Below are 13,206 nucleotides of genomic sequence, written 5' to 3'. Positions count from 1 at the left end.
TGAATTAATGTTGATTTTGTTATGTTTATGTAACCGAGTGCATGATCTAAGATTATGTTCGAATTATGTATCTTGAATCAATTATTTAGTTAACAACTAGGGGGTCGAAACTTGACCAGTTGAGGTGTAGACATATCTAACTATTGGAGACATCCCCAGGTTAAAGATAATAAAGATAAGTTAATATTCGTGATTGATTTGATTACTCAGAAAAATTAAGAAGTTGCCACTAACTCTGGGACTGATCATAACAATTGAGACTTTCATAATATGAACAAATATATTGAGTCTAGGGGGGCTATCCTTGCTGGTAGACAGTATAGAATCATAGCATTAGTGACTCAACTATTTGATATTATCAATTTAGGAATCAGTGGATAAATTACCAATATCATTTAAAGGATATTAATTAATTGAACTAGGATGGATTAAGTATAAGTATGAGTACCTTTGGATTATGTTTTCCATACAGTTAGTCATGGTTGATAGTTATGATTAGTTTTCTTAATTTTATTTAATGGTTTTCAGTGACATTTATAATCCCTTTATTATGTTTTCTTTTAAGATTGGGTCATAAGAAAATATTGATGTTTATAGTACACTTTTGTTCCCCATGTGTTAGACACCCTTACTTACCTAAGTTATGTTGTCATTGATCATATCCACTGCCTGGTGAAGATAATCAGTTTGGTTTGTTATGAATTATAAATGTAAAAGTAGATTTGTATATTTTATGTCTATATGTTTTATGTCATAAGTTTTTGGTTCTATTATCAGATGGAATGGTTTTCAAGTTATCTCAGGTTTGTAGACTATCAATTACACATTAATTAGTTAAAGTAATTCCAACAGATATTTGCACTATAACATAGTGCTTTTGTCATCCATCTTGAAAAATAAGACTTGCATTTATCATAAGACTTGTCGACAAATGTATTCCAAAATCATATCCAAATGGATATTTGGTAATGTAATTCTCATTTACATATCCAAGAAGATGATTCCACAAATACCTACATCTCATTTAAATATTTGAATCAGCTTTGATCAATTGTTAGTATATTGGTTTCATAAATTTAATGACTTTCTTTTAAACATGTTAAAACATTCTACTACTTAAATTAGTCAGAACAATCTCATGAAACATTGTATAAACGATTCAACTCATAAGACTATAGACTAAACATTTAGGGAGAACGAGTTGTCTTTTGATCCTATGAATAGCAGAAAGGGCTTAATATTTATGATTAAATAATCTTCTTTATGTTTTAGTATTCTTACTTCTATTTAGTCACTGCACATTCTTGAAAATGTCAGTGTTTATCCATAGTAAAATAGATTATCTTCTCAATGTTTTAGTCTTTTACTTCCCTCATGTATATTGGGCATGTATGCTTGCTTGGTCCTTTTATTGTTATGTAAATGAATAGTCTATTAGAACATGTCTCAGAATAAGCCTTCCTATTGTCTTTAGTGTTTGGGGTTGGATTAGGTATACCAACTCTAACGACCATTTACCCATAGGCAAACTAACATTCTTCTTCACTACACTTCTATTCATAATAGCAAATATATAAGCATTTGAAGCTGGAGTTTTGTATGATTGGTCATGTTAGTCCTAGAAGGCCTTTAACATGCCATGCAACTCCTTCATGGGTATTTCAAAGTTGTTCACCTCAAATCAGAATGATCTGATTATATGTACACATTATCTAGTTGATTATGATAACCACATTCAACTCCTAACTTATTGAAATTCCATTTCACTTCAATATATCAATGTATAACATACATTTGGTATCTATTTCTTACATATTAAAAGGCAGTGGACAGAGTAACCTCAAGAAGATCTTTGTCTAAGGCATGATCTTTCTTGTCATTTATGAGAAATATTCTTAAACTACAAATTTGGACAAGATTGATCAGTCCTTTCAGCTTATCCTTTCAGAGGTTTTACAATAGTAAATTTTAGTATATAAAACTATAGACATCATTTAATGTTAATTTTCGTTCTAGTTTGTTTTATTAATCCTTAGATTATAATTACCCAATTCACCAAAATTATTTAAATAAGGCTAGGATCCATATTTCACTCCATGATGTGAACATGGATGTTGTAATCATATCACGAAGCTATTTAGGTAGGCAACACTATTCACAAATTTCAATCACTATAAAATTCCTAGATCTTTGAGATTCACTGATTAGGTCAATGACATACTAATCTCGATTATGCTCATCTTGGTCTATGCAAGGGATGTCGTGGATCATTTATTAGATTTCGAATCAACCATGCAAAAACTGTATGATCACCGGCTCAAGTTACGCTTGAGATTCGCGAGTGGCACATCATTCTCAATTATAGTCTCGAATTAATGTGTTAGCAAACCACACATGCTTCATGAACAGATTATAAAGAAAATGTGTATTTTTGATATTGCTTAAATTAGTCATGTGTTTTACGATAATTATCTTAATATTTAAAGCTAAATTAATAATATTAAGAGAAAAACATAGTTGAAATGCTTCATATTGAGATATTGTAAGATTTATACATTGTTGGAACAAAAGAAAGGAAAAAGGACTGGAAAATGGAGCTAAATCGAAAAAATTATAGAAGAGTGTTGAACATCACAAATCACGCCATGAATATCGAGATATAACGTCGTGAATTTGTTGAGTCTAGATAAGGATAATGACTGATTTAAATTATCACACCGCTAAAGTAAAGAAGTCGTGACGCTAAAATACACCGACCTAAAATGCTATAAATAGACACGAAAATTCACCCTAAAGCAATAATTTTGGTTTTTACACAACCTTGGGCGAAAAGAAACCAAAAACATGTGGGTTTGAGAGTCTAGAAGGCGGTCGGAAAGTCGTTAAGCTGCAAGGAGCGAAGATCTGAAGAATTAGAAGTCGATTCGTCAAAGGAATCAATTGGTTTACTGTTCAAATCATGTTTAATATTCCAAATTGTTTGTCTTTATGTATTAGTTTTCTGATTTAGGGATTAAAAACTCTTTTACTTTGTGTTTAGATCAGATGAATTCATGAACTATTTGTTAATTGTTATGGGGATATTTTGAGTTATTAATAAATTATGTTTGTTTGATCAAATACCTTATTTGTTAAAGATCTTATTTTTATTATTTGTTACTGAGTTAGTAGAATTAGCCGATCAATCTAGTTTTATTAGCTTGAATCATAATTGTTTATGACCATTAATGATTATGACTAGTGTTTGACAAAACCTAGGGTTAGGTAGTAGACTCGGAACTTTAATTTGTAAGAGAGGCATTTGTTTTCCAACTCATGCTTATTATTTGATGATTATTGAAGTTAATTGTCCGATCAAATCTCTCATAATCTGAATATAACTATAATTGTTTAGATTAATTATTTTTATGATTATAAAAATTAGTTTATCCCACCAAGATAGGTAATTACAATAGGAATCGGTAAATAACGAATAAATAACCATTGAACTTTAGTAATTAACCATGATTTTGATGTAATTGAGTTTAAACCAAAGTACCCGGAGTGAATCGTTTTCAGTCAGTTAATCTGGTTGTTTAGTTATTGAATAAGTACTTATAATCAAAAACCCATTTTATCATTTTTGTTAATTCAATATAACCTATAATCAAACATTCTAATATTAATTCATATTCGTTCACCTTGAATTCGACACTATTGTTTATCAAAACTATATTATATTCGATCACGTTCATTGTCTGTAAGATGTTGGTTTAGATATGATAAACTAGATATAATGTAATACTATTGCATTAAAAATTCATATCAAGTTTTTGGCGCCGTTGTCGGGAACAGTTTTCAATTGATATTAGCTTATTTGATTATTTGTTATTTGTATTTAGTATTTTTAGTTATTTTATAATATATAGTTTTATTTATATTTTCGTTGATAACATGTCACTTGTCGAAAAGGTTGTGGTCATTTTATAGGAAATTAACTAGCTGTCCCATTTAAATCAAAAGAAAATAAGTAAACAAAAAAACCCGAAAGCCTAGTTTTCATATGGCTACATTTTGTATTTCACGACGCGAATATCTGGATTAAAACGATCCGGAAAGTGCTCAGTCCTAAGTTCACGACACTATTATTCAGACATCACGATACGAATTTTAAATATCCAAACAACCAGGATCATGGCACCAAGAGTTGAAACTCAGCAGCCTATACAATTACCTGATAACTGGCCCACACACCATTATTTCTAGTTTGCAGATGATTTGCAAGGGCAATAAAGCTATTTAAAAAAAGATCAATGTTCCACATATCTTACAAACAGAGATGGCAGAGAGATTAGGTTTGGCTGAGAGACTAGCACTATATCTTATGTGTATATATATTGAGACGAGGTCGGTGTACCACTTTTCATTTGCCATGGTTGGGAGAGGATAGTAGCAGCTCATGAGATCATATGAAGAGAGTTATGCATTAAATTCTATTCTACTATAGAGTTTCATACCACTTTACGAGATTGGATCGGTTCCACTAGTTTCCGATTTCGTCTTGGGGGTGAGGCGAGGTCGTGCAGTATTATTGATCTTGCAATCCGACTGGGTATATACACTTGAGAGGAGGTTGAAAACCCACACTTTCAGGCATTCTTATAGATTTGCATCATTACTCATCCAAATGATTATAGATCATTAGATATTTGGTAGCTATCACAGGGAGTTTATTCAGCTAGAGAGGTTAGGGACAGTATGTTCCGATCTCCTATTATCCCGTTAGTGCCCAGATTTATCGCAATTACAGTTTGTCATAGGAGTGTGCCGAAGAAGGTGCCTGGAGGAGATTTCTTTTATATGTGGTGCTTGATATCACAGGAGTTACACGTGAACCTTCCTTACATTATGGCAGCGTTTTTAGCGAAAGGAGTAGTCAAAGCTGGGAAAGATAGTTGGATTTACGGTGGCTACTTTATTTCTAGATTAGCACATTCTATTGGGGTTGAGACTAGTTGTATGCAGTAGTATCTCCCAAGGGCTTTGGATGAGATATATCTTGAGAGAATGAGTGTGATAGAGAGAGGGTTGGATGAGACATGGAGGATATATACGAGTTGATGACCTTATACAGCCAGTTCCCGCACCAGTTAATGAGCTAGTACCCGATGTAGAGGGGTACCATAGAGAAGACAGAGACGACAGAGGCCATGATTAGCACAGTATGAACCTGAGACCGAGATAGATCTGAGATATGTATCACAGTAGGTTGCCGAGTTGCGAGCCGAGTTAAATGATTTAAGGGGAAAGATATGCGAGAAGAGAAGTGAGCTACATGAGATGAGAGGTCAGATAGAATGGATGGGTAGTGCTATGAAAGAGTTTTTTAAAGTCCACTGGTTCGATTTCCCACCCTTCCCACAGTCTAGAGATGAAGCAAGTCCATCTAGGACGTAGCAGCGTGACGAATAGTGATTATGTTTATCCTTTTGTGTCTATCTTTTGGTTTAATAGACTTATTAATTTAATATTTTTATTTTGGTGTTCTTAAAAACTTATATATTATGGTTTGTATATTTTTGTGTGGTTTGTTTTTAGTTTTTTTTTCCACGATCATGCTTTCTAATGTTTTTAGATCTTTGCAGAAATTTTGTCTTTAGAAAACCGGGCAGTAAGTTCACCACATAGGAGCGTGTTTGATTTAGTCATATAGAGATATGTTACGAGAGATATAGCATCACGCACATGTGATATTTAAAAACCCACACATAAGAGGAACCGAGGTGTCAAAGCTATTACTGAGAAGATGGACGAGCATATATGAGAGATAAGAAGAATGCTTTGCCAACACGACTCGAATAGATTTTTATTTGCGAAAGAGTTTACTTTTCGAAACTCATGATGCGAGTATAGATAACTCACGTCGCGAACATATATTTACTCGCGATTAAAGTTCCCTATTTTTGAAAATCACGACGCAAGAAGTACTAATTCACGACGCAAAGATACTTATTCCCGGAAGTATAAAATTTACTGTTGTACGATGTTTTCGCCAATCAAAGGTTTCGCACGAATCCTTTAAAGAGCAAAAATGAGATAAAAATTCAGTTTTTAGTTTCCAGTAAATCCAAAAGCAATGATTTTGAAGCAATCCACTACAATCACATTCGAACTTGTCATTGCAAGGGGAATTTGTTCATTTTCCTTCCTGTTGTGATTTAATTGTTTTATGCATACAATGAGAGTATTTTATGAAATAATTGTAGGGTATGAGGTCGAATAAAGAAAAAAACATACTAGATAAATTTCGATCATCTTTTTTAAAAAAATAATAAGTTTCTAAGCGTTAGTTTATTATTATTATTATTATTATTATTATTATTTGTTGAAATATGAAAAAAAGGTCAATCATCAAATAAGAAAAAAAATATATATAACGTTTTTAAAAATAGGTACAAAACAAAAAGAATTGTTTAAAAAATGAAGTAAAAAGTCAATAAAGCAAAATTGCCAATAATAATAAAAGTTCAAGTGTTGAGTCTATAAATATTTTCAAATAATGAAAATCTTATAATTAGTTAAAACTAGGGAAGAATCCCGCGTTGCGGGTGTTGGAAGGTATTTTTTTAGCCTCTTATTAAAAAAGAGGAAATAGCAACAAACTATACAATGATTTACATATAGCGGCTCTAATTTTTCCTATGTTCCTATAGAAAAAAGTAATGTTAAATGTTGGTAATTGTAGAAGGTACAAAAATGAATGTCAATTGGTTTCACAAAAGGAAAGTAAAGAATGGAATGGAATTGAAACGAAACGAATGGAATGGAGTTACTCAACATCATTATCAGGCATCTTGTAATCCCTGGATCACAAAAAGCCATTGTTTTGTTGCTGCAAATGTAAGAAGTAAAACATGTATAAAGACCATTCCTAAAAATTTATAACACATGAATCTTGTAAAAGTTAATTAGAATGATAAAATTGGACGGAATTATAAAGTTAATACAAACAATAATCCAATGAAACTCCCCGGATATCATCATCCTGTTACGTTTGTTGTAAAGGCTTTACCCAATCTTCTTATGAAAAATCCATTGAATCTCTTTTTATATGTATCTGCGATTCAACAACATACAAATCCATTAGAAAAATAATATAGGAAAACCCATTGATCAAATTCCCGCTTATTGGAAAAGTAAGAAATAATCACTAAAAAACAAAACATAGAATTTACCTCAAAAGATTTTGATTTGTAGTCTGTGGAAAAAAAAAACTAAAAACCAAAATACAGGGGCAAATTTGTCCATTTGATTTCCCAAGCCAAAGGGCAAAGACTGGCACATAAACTACCAGCTTAGAATCAAATACTCAAAATTTAGCCATTCAGCTTAATAAAATCGAATAATCCACAAATTTACAACACTAAAAAAACGGTTTAATCAGTTTTTATTCTAAAAAGCAATAAGATTAAAACATAATTATAAATATAGATTTTGAAAACAGAGAGCTTACTACTGTCGGGACTGCCAAAATTTGACAGTTTATCTTTCTTAGTGACGTAGCCAATGCAGGATACATGTGTAACCCACTCTGCTCAAAACAAAATTAGAAAACAATAAAAACGAAAGTAGAAAAATTCATAAAAACAACTAAAGCATGTTCAACATAGCACAAGTACAGCAGGAACCTACAAACATGACTTAAAGTTCCAACAGAAGAAGCATGGCTTTTATTGACAAAACCCACATCAAAGTAATAACAATCATCAACCTATATAAATTTTATGCAACTGAACCTAATTTCTAAAAAATAGAATGCTATAAAAGATGTTTTTTTTACTGCTGCCCAGTGAATAGGTACCAAAGGCTCAAGGTTTCAACATTAGGTTGCAACTTACAATACATGTAAGTAATCATCTGAGACTAACGATATGTTGTTATTTAATGAACACACCTGGAAAAAAAATTAGAAAGAGAAATCATTTTCAATGGAGAAAAAAATAACAACAATAAAGAAGCTTGCATGACATAAATGTATTACCTGTTAAATGTCTAATACAGAAGTAGCAAATCATAACAGAAACACTAATCTTGTTTCAAAAAATAAAGCCTAATTGACAGAATCACAGTTTTAATAAAAACATTAAGATTCGTTTCTATTCTATTAGTGCTCCACACTCATATGAAAACCTTTTGATTCTCAACAATCCTTCAATTAGAGTGTTTCAAATTTAAGACATAAATTCAAGTCCAATCACTGGTCAACATAATAATGGACCACAGAAAATGCAGTTAACTATGAGTAAACATGAGCTGATAAAAGAAAACTTCAACTTACTTGAGGCTATAAGAAAGTAAGCTTTCGTCAAGCTCATTCAAGAATATCTATACATATGAGTATATGACTATTCCACCAGATCCATTAAACCCAAATAAATTTCTTCAAAAAGACCTAAAATGAAAGAGTGAGAAAAAAAACAATAGAAAAGCATATAATGAGAAAAATTCTATAAATGGTATTCGTCTTTACTTCCAAGAAATCAGATTTTTTCTTATTCTTCCTCAATCTGAAACAGAATAAAGATTCTTTAAAAAGGTTTTGGGTTTAATTCACGGAAACATAGATGAAACCTCAAAACTGAAACGTGAAAGAGGTCTTGGACTTGAATCAAAGTGATAGAGATAGATCGAACCGTAGATGCGTTGCTGCTAGGGTTTATGAGAATGAGCTGTTTGCTCAATCGGCGTCGCGATTCGTCGGTTTGATTTGAGAGAGGAAAAGAAATGAAGAAAATGAGAAAAATTGGGTGTTCTCTACAAAAGGAATCGGCAACCGACGTCAATTTGGATCCACCGTTCTTCCTCCAATCTCTCCTGACGGGAAAATAAAATGAGAAACAGTAAGACGTCGCCATTCCTTCCACTGTCGATGAGTTTAGGGCTTTCTTTGGTAGCGATGGTTTTCCTGTTAACCGATTGAGAAGAAGAAGCATTAGGCGGGGTGAGAGAAGCAAATAAAAGGTGGAGGAACGACTACCGCAGAGTGAACTTGATTCACTTCTTTGTCGATCACTTCGTCGTACCTTACAAATCCATCCGCCCGGTGACATACAGAATGCGAGGACTGATAGGTGAGGCGGTGATTATCCAGATGGGAGAAAGAAATGGCAAGCTCCAAAACGGGGCAAAAACCGGGGAGTATTATACCGGTGGGAACCATCCAGAATGAAAGAGAAAGAAAGAGATAAAAGGGAAGGCGGTGAGGAACTGAGAAAGAAACGTGGAAGAATAAGAAGCTGAGTAGGCAGTAGCATTAGACGTAGCTGTGACACATGTAATCCATTATAGAGATTAAAAATAGATAAATAAACAAAGAAAAAAAATAAACAGAAAAAAAAATCAGCCAATGGGAGCAATGTATTGTTCTTCACGTAGTTCTAAATTAATATATATATAAATAAGCAAATATAAAAAAGCCAAAGTTTGTCAAAACGTTTGTAGTCAAAGTCGTAATTTTTATTTCTTTTTTCTTTTCCTTTTTATTGAGTCTACGAGCTTGTTATAAGAACTAAATTAATTCTATATTTGCTTTAGGGCTCCAAGAAACTAAAAACCTACGGGTTTGAGGGTGTATAAGGCGGCTGGAAGACAGTTAAGTTGGAAGGAGCGAAGATCTAAATGATTAGAAGCTGATTCGTAAAGAGACTCATTCGATTTGTTGTTTAAATCATGTTTAATATTCCAAATTGTTTGTCTTTATTTATTAGTTTTCTGATTTAGGGATTAAAAACCCTTTTTCTTTGTCTTTAGATTATATGAATTCATAAACTATTGGTTAATTTTTATTTGGATATTTTGAGTTATTAAGAAATTATGTCTATTTGATCAAATACTTTATGTGTTAAAGATCTAATTTTTATTATCTATTACTAAGTTAGTAGAACTAGCATATCAATCTAGTTTTATTAGTTTGAATCATAATTTTTTATGACCATTAGTGATTATGACTAGTGTTTGACAAAACCTAGGGTTAGGTAGTAGATTCGGAACTTTAATGTGTTGGAGAAGCTTTTGTTATCCAACTCAAGCTTATTATTGACTTTGATAATTATTGAAATTAATTCTCATATCAAATCTCTCATAATCTGAATATAATTATAATTGTTTAGTTTAATTGTATTTATGATTATACAAATTAGTTTATCCCACCAAGATACCTAACTACAATAGGAATCGGTAAATAATAAATAAATAACCATTGGACTTTAATAATCAACCATGATTTTCATGTAATCGAGTTTAAACCAAAGTACCTGAAGTGAATCATTGCCAATTACTTTAAACTGTTGTTTAGTTATTGAATAATTACTTATAATCAAACCCCCCTTTTATCATTTTCGTTTATTTAATATAACCTATAATCAACCAATATAATATTAATTAATACACATATCCCTTGAGTTCGACACACTTGCTTATCAAAACTATACAATACTCGATCAGGTTCATTGCATGTAGGATGTTGCTTTAGATCCGATAGACTAAGAATTATAAATGTAAAACTAGTGCATTAAAAATTCACATTAGTTTCTCATGTGTAGCATATGACTCATGTTTTAATTATATAAAACGAGATTTTGTTTTAATCCTTTAAATTAATACTTTTAAATTGAACATCATCTTATCAAACCCTATCGATAACTCTATTCAAAACATAAAGAGGTGGTGCGTTCAGTAAGCAAGTAAGCAATGAGCTTTTAAAAATCGGTCTCATTAGGAATCAAAATAAACTTCTTTGAACATCTCTTATAACATTCGAGTGGGTGTGCCTAGTCGCGATAAGAGTCTGAATAATTTATTAAACATGCGAGAAAACATATTGTAAATGTCTTACATATATAGATATGCTTTGTTATGTGTGTGTGTGTGTGTATATATATATATATATATATATATATATATATAATCCAGATCAAATAAGAGGGAAATTTTAGGTAGGAGGTAACAATATATATATATATATATATATATATATATATATCATTTACCTATATGCAAGAGTTTCTTTTGAATGATAAGCCTATACATGTCATTTAGCAGCTTTCCATTAACCAATTAGAACCTGCTCTCCGCCTATAAGAGACTTCATGGTGGGTTTGCTCCTAGCTTTTCCACCAGCTGCTTCTAGCTTTACATGTTGCCTTGTCGTCTCTTGGTTTGTTTTCCCCAAAGCTGTTTGCCACCTCTTGATTGTGGTTGAGTCAATCATATTTGTTGCCTGCCTGCCTCAACCTTCATTTATCCTTACCTCATCATGACGCCTACGATACGGAAAACGATGTCGTTTAACAGTTGAGAGCCGGCAACCTGCTTGCTACCAGCACCTCATGTTGAGGCGGGAGACTTCCTTATCGGTTTTCCTTATTAGAGGAGGCATTTTCATCAAAACTGCTTACCACTTATTGCCTCTTCTTTTACCGTCATGTTTGGTTGAATGCGACCAACTAAACCTCTCCAACTTCCTCTTCACCCATGCTGCCAAGGAAAACCCACCGTGAAGTCTCCTGCCTCAGCATGAGGTCAGGATGAGTAAAACACAAGAAATATCGCGATTTAAAATATAAAGTGCTTATTATGTCTTTCTTACCGTTGAATTGTATTTAGAACATGAAACTTATTAAAACATGGAAAATAAGCTTATAAACTATAGTAAGTACAGTTTATGGAACAAAAGAATCTTTTTATAAACTTATCTGTTATTTATAAAAAGGGTTTTCTCATTATTACTTGTAAAGTCGTTAATCTAGTTTGTGAGACATGTCTTTGGGTACTTACATATGTACTAGTGGAAGACTACCCTTATGAGCCAGAGTCTCCTTGAGGGAGAACGTGAGTTTGTGTATAGATCTATACGGTACTGACAATCCCGCACCTTGCTGTTAGCTACAGTAGGACCGACAGGTCTACGGGTGACAAAGTCATAAAGTATATTGGCGTCCGATTCATGTCGTATCAGTTAGTATGGTCATAAAACTCACAAGTAGATATCAACGATATATTTACGTAGTAATATACTTTTCATAAACAATCTCAAGGGATATTAACTATGGGATTACTTAATAAATACAATAGGGTTAGATAAAACTGAAGTCCGGTAGACAGTGGAATGTATGACTTCCGCCTTACTTCATGTTCCTTAATTGGTTGTGGGCTTAGGGCAGATTCACCCATTCAACTGTCTGTTCGATTTTGGTTATATACAACTCGTATGTATTAAGTGATCATCGGAGGATAGTATCGCTGTATCAGATTTCCAGAACAAACCAGTCTTCAACCAGTTTAACTTATCAACAAAACTAGATAACATTATAGTAAGTATAGTATTTATACTTGTGCTTTTCGATCATGGAACAACATAGACTACCAGTCGGTTTTATAGAAAATATAGGATTTTCTATGGTAAACATCGTTCTTTTCAGGTAAACAGTTTTCGATAGAACTTTCTGAAAACAATGTTTCATAACAGAGTAAGTGAAACTAGAAACTTATTTATGAAAGGTTTAATACTTATTATTAAACTAGTATAACATAAAGGAACCATTGTGGTTACCATTTTACTAAAGAAAATATAAGATTTTCTTAAGAAATATTTTCATCATAACTCAAAGAACTATTACAGTTAACTCCGTAAGCACATAGTGAATACGTCAGGGTTATATACAATGAGCATCTTACAAACAATGGGATGCGTGACTTCCGCTTCATTTCCTGTTCCTTGTTTGGTTGTAGGTTTAAGGCGGATTCACACAGTCGATTGTCTGTTTGATCTGGATTGTATATAACTGGTATTCATTAAGTACTCATAGAAGGAATTGTAAGAGTTGTTTTTACTTATCATGCATCACATCAGAATATATAGGATTTTCTAGAGGAACAGGCGAACTTTTCTAAAGAACTAAGAGTATACTTTTTATAACAAAAATACTTATGAACTCACCAGCTTAAATGTTGATCAACACTTTCAAGGCAACTTGTATTCTCAGGAAACTAGTAGACAGGTACGCGCACTAGGATTCAGAAGATGGAGTACAGTAGCTTCACGTCCTTGTTTTGTTATTTACTTTTGTAGTCAATCTTTTGTGAATCGAATACAATGTAAAACTTTAATATTAATGTAATGGTTGTTGTTACTTTGATTACTATGATGCATGTGTTGTGATACTAAGC

General features: G+C 32.4%; 1 long non-coding RNA gene across 7 annotated transcripts; it reads right to left on the bottom strand.

The window, feature by feature from the left end:
* Nucleotides 1-6,518: 6,518 nt before the first annotated feature.
* Nucleotides 6,519-9,263, bottom strand: LOC145118488 (uncharacterized). 7 transcript variants are annotated; one of them, XR_013713315.1, is made up of 4 exons: nucleotides 9,063-9,263; nucleotides 8,673-8,944; nucleotides 7,215-8,431; nucleotides 6,519-7,096 (listed from the first exon to the last, which is right to left on the bottom strand). It is a non-coding gene; the product is annotated as an uncharacterized LOC145118488 (long non-coding RNA). The 7 variants fall into 7 exon arrangements; XR_013713317.1 differs by having other exon boundaries at nucleotides 6,519-7,314; nucleotides 7,493-8,431; nucleotides 9,063-9,261; XR_013713320.1 differs by having other exon boundaries at nucleotides 7,493-8,431; nucleotides 9,063-9,261.
* Between the last annotated feature and the right edge of the window lie 3,943 nt (nucleotides 9,264-13,206).

Source organism: Lactuca virosa, chromosome 6 (assembly GCF_052849685.1).
Source record: "Lactuca virosa cultivar CGN04683 chromosome 6, Lactuca_virosa_CGN04683_v6, whole genome shotgun sequence".
NCBI lineage: Eukaryota > Viridiplantae > Streptophyta > Magnoliopsida > Asterales > Asteraceae > Lactuca > Lactuca virosa.
This window is presented reverse-complemented; position numbering and strand designations above follow the sequence as displayed.